The sequence below is a fragment of the Palaemon carinicauda genome, chromosome 16 (genome assembly GCF_036898095.1).
Source record: "Palaemon carinicauda isolate YSFRI2023 chromosome 16, ASM3689809v2, whole genome shotgun sequence".
NCBI classification, from domain to species: Eukaryota; Metazoa; Arthropoda; class Malacostraca; order Decapoda; family Palaemonidae; genus Palaemon; species Palaemon carinicauda.
This window is the reverse complement of record NC_090740.1, coordinates 9735350-9742849: the sequence shown is the minus strand read 5'-3', so window position 1 is coordinate 9742849 and position 7500 is coordinate 9735350.

Sequence of the window (7500 nt, the reverse complement as noted above, 5' to 3'; positions counted from 1 at the left end):
TCGACTGAAACTCACTATAATATTTAGTTCGACTTATAATGAGTGAATAATATTGAATAATTTTAATTTAAAAAAAATAGAAATATATTTTCTATAAATGAAAATCATGAAAAACAGTTCTCCTCTGAGAATTTCCTGAAGATTTCCTACAGGCGCATGCCGCTCAAAAAACCCAGAACCTAATTTGAGAAAACCACACTTTGCATGTTGCCGTTTTCGTATCTGATTCAGTGCCCTAATTTCTTATCATGTCCAAAACACCTTTCCTAACTTCCCACCCAAGTGCTGTGATAAGGACGAGTTTTATGGTCTTCAGCTACATTTTGAAGAGACGAGCAAAATTGCCTCAACAGAAGTTTGGTTTCCTCCTCTCGCGAATTTTTTGCAGAAACTAGACATTCACATATCTTGTTCTCTGACGGTAATTATATTTTTTTTCAGCTTCTGTATCAACCTTACTAGTTTTATGCTGCTAGTAATGTCTATTGTGGTCCTGAAATTCATCCTAGAATTGAAATATAAAATATAAGTATTTTATCTCAGTTTCAAAGATGGCTCTTGTAGCTTATTATTATTATTATTATTATTAATTATTATTATTATTATTATTATTATTATTATTATTATTATCAATAGTGTTGTTATTTCTATTATTATTATTTATTACAACATATGAATATGCACGGGAGTCGATGGTTGCAATATATTGCACTACACACTCCTATCTATATACTTAATTAAAAGTGTCTTTTGGATGCATTGTATGAGTTACATCATATTCCGCAATGTACTGAGAAAGTTTAAGCACATAGTGATTTTATGATTCTACAAGTCCAGGCTCTCGTTTTATTGGACCAGATCTTATTGCATGTTCTGTAATAAGTAATAGAAGAATATTAGCTAGCACACCTGAAGATATCAACGGGGAAAGTACAGCAATCCTAAAAACACGTAAAGATAGTGAGAAAATTCCAATTGAGAAAGGAGTAGACAGGGAGACCACATCTTGCTTAAATCATTCACAGCACGCTTAGAAGAAGTTTTGTAAGAATTTAGATTGGGAAAATGTAGGACTTAAAATTAATGGGGAATACCTTAACAATATAAGATTTTCAGATGACCTAATTCTGTTCGTAAATCATAGGAGGAATTGCAAAAGATGATCAAAAAATTGAATCGAGAGAGCAGAAATGTAGAACTGAGAGAGAGAGAGAGAGAGAGAGAGAGAGAGAGAGAGAGAGAGAGAGACGAGAGAGAGAGAGAGAGAGAGAGAGAGAGAGAGAGAGAGAGCAATCAGCAAATTAGTAAGCTTAATCTCTACAAATTACGGTAAATTTGCCTCAGTATGGCATTGTACAACTCACCAGATGGTTAGCTGATCGGAAACATCAAGGATTGAATGCCACGGTTCATGTGATTCTGGAAATCTAAATATAGACCCGAATCGTCGTAACATCAAAGTGAGCAAACGTTGACTGATGCAAAGCAACAGGTTTCTGCGGAATCTATCTCCTTTAATTCAGAATTCTATATCAAAGAGAGAGAGAGAGAGAGAGAGAGAGAGAGAGAGAGAGAGAGAGAGAGAGAGAGAGAGAGAGAGAGAGGGGGGGGATATTATTGGTCAAATTAGTTTTGTGAAAGGTTTGATGTTTTAATTCAATACTTTAATGATGGAATTTGGCTTGTGACGATTTAGAATCGTGTTTTATGAGTATCTGTGATATTACATAAGTTATTTCTTTATATGTCAGCAGATTATTTTTATGAATATATTCGATAGAATGATAAAGAAAGACATCAAACTTTCTAAGAAAATAAAAAGAAACTTATATAAAACGAGTAGTGTCTGGAAGGTATGAACAATTTATATTTCAACTACCAAATCCCGTCTTAGAAAAATCTGGTGTGACTCTAAAACACAAGTAAAACATAAAACAAGAAGAAATAATCTGTTTTTCTCTAGTAAATGAAACAAACTCCCACAAGATGAGTTTCTTGTGTTAAAGCCTGTATTAGCACATAACTTGGTACATTTCCTGACTTATATTAAATAGATTGTTAGTGGTATTGTAAGTTATATAGACTATATTATAATGATATTAAAAGTTTTCCCCTTACAAAAGCGAAAAAACCATATGATGTTTTAAATATACATTATTATACAGCAATGTTTAAGAGTTACCCATAACAGGGAAAAGGCATGGAACTTGTTGCACAATAATCTGTTACACACACACACACACACACACACACACATACATATATATATATGTATATATATATATATATATATATATATATATATATATATATATATATATATATATATATATATATACATATATATATATGATATGTATATATATATATATATATATATATATATATATATATATATATATATATATTTATATACATACATACATACATATATATATATATATATATATATATATATATATATATATATATATATATATATATATATATATCTATATATATATCTTCATAATCAATACCCAACCCGTCTTTCAACAATGCAGTAACCATGAGCGACCAAATAATAACTATCCTAGTGAACATACAAGTACTCATGAAAACCATTCATCCATAGATTATAAGAGCAACACAGCGCAGCCCTGATAATGGTCTATGATTGTAGATCATTACACTGTACCCTGTCATTAAATAGAAAATTGGAATTCCTTGATAATGGCTTAGACAAATAGACAGCATAGTCTCTGTGGTTACTAGTGGATGTCTTTGCTATATACTATACACTATATATACATATATATATATATATATATATATATATATATATATATATATATATATATATATATATATATATATATATATATACATATATATATATATATATATATATATATATAAATTATATATATATATATATATATATATACATATATATAGACTATATATATATACATATATATGTGTATATATATATATATGTATATATATATATATATATATATATATATATATATATATATAATATATATATATATATACGGTATATATATATATATATATATATATATATATATATATATATATATATATATATATATATATATATATACATATAAATATATGTATGTTTGTGTGTGTGGCTTATAAAATTTACGTTATTTCAAAGAAATAAACCGTAAGAGTTTAGTAATAAACTATTATGGCAAAGATGAAATAGTTCAAACTAAAATAGAAGGCAATATTTTTTCTGATTTCATATATTTTTCGACTCTCTTAACCCCCCCCCCTCCCCCTTTGCATTAGTGTTCCCTGTTAATTTTATAATGCCGAGGTTCAAATTAGTCTTGATTAGAGGAATATGATTACAGTGAATTAATTTATATTTGTTTCTTCATCTGAAAATAAAAAAGGATGTTTCCTAAAAAAATAGTGAAAATAATCATTTTTACAAAACTCTTATTGAACATTCATGACATGTACAAATTACCTTTTATTTTTTTATATTTACGAGAGCATTGAATCTAGTTTTGAGAATGCACCTGACCTTAATGGCATGTGTTTGAATCCTTTTATGGGGCTGTGCATTTATATGTAATTCCTTTTGAGTGCAATTTGGTCCAAAAGTTCAGTGAATGGCCATTTTTTCCAATTTGCCGAATTATAGCCACTAGAGAATTGTGTTCTATATTTTTTAGATTATGGTATATATAATCTTTTTTTACAAAGTGGAAGAAGTGGGCATTATAGTAGAGCTGATTTTATGCCATATGACTCTGATGTCTAATTTCAAATCTAATTATAATAATAGTTTTATAATCGTTGATTAAATTAATGTTAAAGCAGTTAAGTCAATTTTTCAACAGACTTTTGCAATATCCCAACTGATACCATGAGCAGTTCACCACAATAGTGGAGAGCCCTAAGAGGCTTTTATCTTTTTAACATGTACACAAATACATATATGATAGGGTATTTCATCTTTGATATTGGGGGGGGGGGGGGGGAATTCAGGCTCCATCAAAGGCAGCTAAATCTGCTTCCATCAGATATCTTAACTTTTCGACTCATGAGGTATTGATATCTCAAACAGATCACACAGAATACTTGAATACTGGTTGCAAGCAACTTTAGTTTCCGCAAAGATTCCGGGAGAAATAATCCCCTCCCCCTGATGACGTCATAGCCAATCACGTTGTTTCCCACGTTAGGAACGGTCGCAATACATCCCCTCACATATTTGAAACTGTACTAAATTATAATCATTTTACGGGGATGTGCTGTGACTACTGTAATGCAGGAGACAACCTGATTGGCTATGACGTCATCTGGGGGAGGGGCTTATTTCACCCAGAATCTCTGAGGTGACTATAGAGATAATAGAGAATTGAGAAAAAAAATATCTCGAAATAGTTCACAATGCTAAAAGAATGATTTGTAGAAGTTTTCTTTTTTTATGTTAAAGAACAAAAAAGAGTTGAAACAACAACGTCTGGCTATATCTCCTAACTTAATGACCGCTTCATAAATATTATATTTTCCAATCTGTATTCATTTTTCATTGAAACACAATAAATGTACTTTGAATTTATAATGTTAAAAGCTTATAAGCTTAAATATTTTTCTTATCTAAATAAATTCATAAAGGTACCATCAAACCAAAATTCAATCAAATTAGTCATGACTTAAAAATTGGGGATTATTCAACTCCATTTATTCAATTGGAATAGTGTTATGGTTAAGTAAAAGACCAAAATCTAACTAAAAAATAAAGAAAATTCAATGTGTATAATTTGCGAGGAAGCGCCAATCAATATTGCACATATTCATCAAAATGGTATGATATTTATTATGATTTTATGAACTTGCTACAAATTAATTTCATTATCAACAGACTGATATAAGTCTTCTTTCATAGTTTATATATGAAAGCTCTTTTTTAAAGTTGTTACTCTTCTTTGAATATTCAATGTAATTATTCATTAATTTCTTTGTATTTTATTTATTTCCTTATTTCCTTTCCTCACTGGGCTATTTTTCCCCGGTTGGAATCCTTGGGCTTACAGCATCCTGCTTTCCATACTATGGTTGTAGCATAGCTAGTAATAATAATAATAATAATAATAATAATAATAATAATAATAATAATAATAATAATGATAATAATAATAATAATAATAATAATAATAATAATAATAATAATAAAAGTTAGCTAATAAATGACATATTTTAGCAGATTAAACAGAATACAATTTTTATTAGCAGTGTCTCGCAGTGTAGATTAATTGATGGAAATTCACAAAAAAAAAAGGATAAAAATTACTTTTACCTCACAACATGAGAAAATTTCCCTTTTTATGTGTTTTTTATATATCTGCTTTTTACATAAGGAAATAATACTGGATATCTTATCAGTAGAAAGAATTTGCAAGCAAGGATAAATTATCACTTACGTATAAAAAAGAAATTGGAAGGAATTAAAGGATCTTTTTTACGACTGATGCTTCTATGAAGCATTCCTATCATACACTGTATGTTATATTTAATAGCTTTCTGTGATGGTTATTATTAATGATATGAAATTTAATGTGGCTCTATCAAACGCTATTCTGTATATAGTGGATAACGATTTACACTATTCATTGACAGGCTTCATATCAAGATGGCAATCCAAACGATTGTAACTACCTGCATAAAAGTTTAACTTGTTGAAGGAGTCAAAATTCTAGGATGGTGTTTCAATGTGGCGAGAAAATATCTGAGCAAATACAACCACTATCTAAGGCATTACCATGTTACACACAAAATATGAAAGTATAGAAAGGAAATTGTATCAGAGGTTGCCCCAGGGAAATTGGTAATTCAATTTTCTGTTGGGTGTACAAAGTTGTAGCACAAGTTTGACCAAAACCCTGACTTTGATAACTTTCAAGGAGATATTTATAAATGAAAGTATGATATTTTTTGTGATGATTTTGCTGATATAGATAAATATATATTAAAGAATAAGGTTTTTAAGGTTTTAAACGTATTTGAATTCAAAGAAATATAAAATTTGGAAGTCCATATATTTTTACTGACTATTATATACTTGCCTAACTTATAACTAAAAGGAATATAAATTCATTCGAAAAAAAAAAAAGAATTCTGGTTAGATTAGTTATTGGCTATTAGCAAGTTTATATATTTCTATGAGTGGGTGGTATGACTCTATAAAAAAACTAGCAATTGTATCAAAAAGGAAGGAAAACTTTTCTTTGAGGTTACTTAATAGAGTTGGAGGACGTGTGGAATTTTCAAAATGTTTTAATGGGTTCTGGTGGACAAAAAAGGGTATTATGATGGAATAAGAAGATATGGTGGAGTATGAGACAGTGATTAATTAAAAGAAAAATTATGTTTTGTAAATTAATGAGATTTTGAGGGGCTGGCTGGGTCAATTTCCTAAAATGAAATGAATAACCCCTCTAGTAAAAAAGAATAATGATGTGTTAAACTAAAACAAAGTGATAAAAAAAATGGACGAAACATTTAATGTAATTTTGGAAGGCTATGATATCAGAACTAAGTCCGTCATTTTTATATATTTCATGGGAAATAAATGCTCAGAGAAGGGTTAATATTATATTCAATATCAGAGTAAAGAGGCAGTTAGAGAGGTATCGAAATGAAATAACGTTTGCTTCAAAAGAAATAATATTTTTGAAAATTTAGTTAATACTGAAATGTGATGAGAGTGACAAATGAATATTAAAAGACTTATGTGTGGTATTGTTTGCCAGGGAAGTAGGAAAGGAAATTAGATTGTTCGAGAAAGATAAAAGACCATTCAATTCTAAATTGAGTAAAAAAAATGCAATGAAAGCTTTAAATTCTACATATTCTCCTCCATAATGAAAAGAATACAATTTAAGTTTGGAGTAATTTTCCTTCTTCTTAATTTACTTTTTGCAATATATGACAATCTCTCATGGAATTAGATTCATTTCTTAATAACAAAAAGAGAGAAGAAAGCCTCTGAGAAAAATCACAGAATGAAACAGTCTTTTGGCTCATCAAAATGCTTTCAGTGAGATGAAGTTTATTTGGGGTAAAAAGCAAGGAGCGACTTGATAAGATTAATTTCAACTTAAGGAGAATGTGGAACGAGATCTCGACTTTTCTAAAATATATACAGTATATATATATATATATATATATATATATATATATATATATATATATATATATATATATATATATATATATATATAATATATACATATATATATATATATATATATATATATATATATATATATATACATGTCTCTGTGTGTATATATGAATATATATATATATACATATATATATATATACATATATATATATATATATATATATATATATATATATATATATATATATATATATATATATATATATACATGTCTCTGTGTGTATATATGAATATATATATATATATATATATATATATATATATATATACATATATATACATAT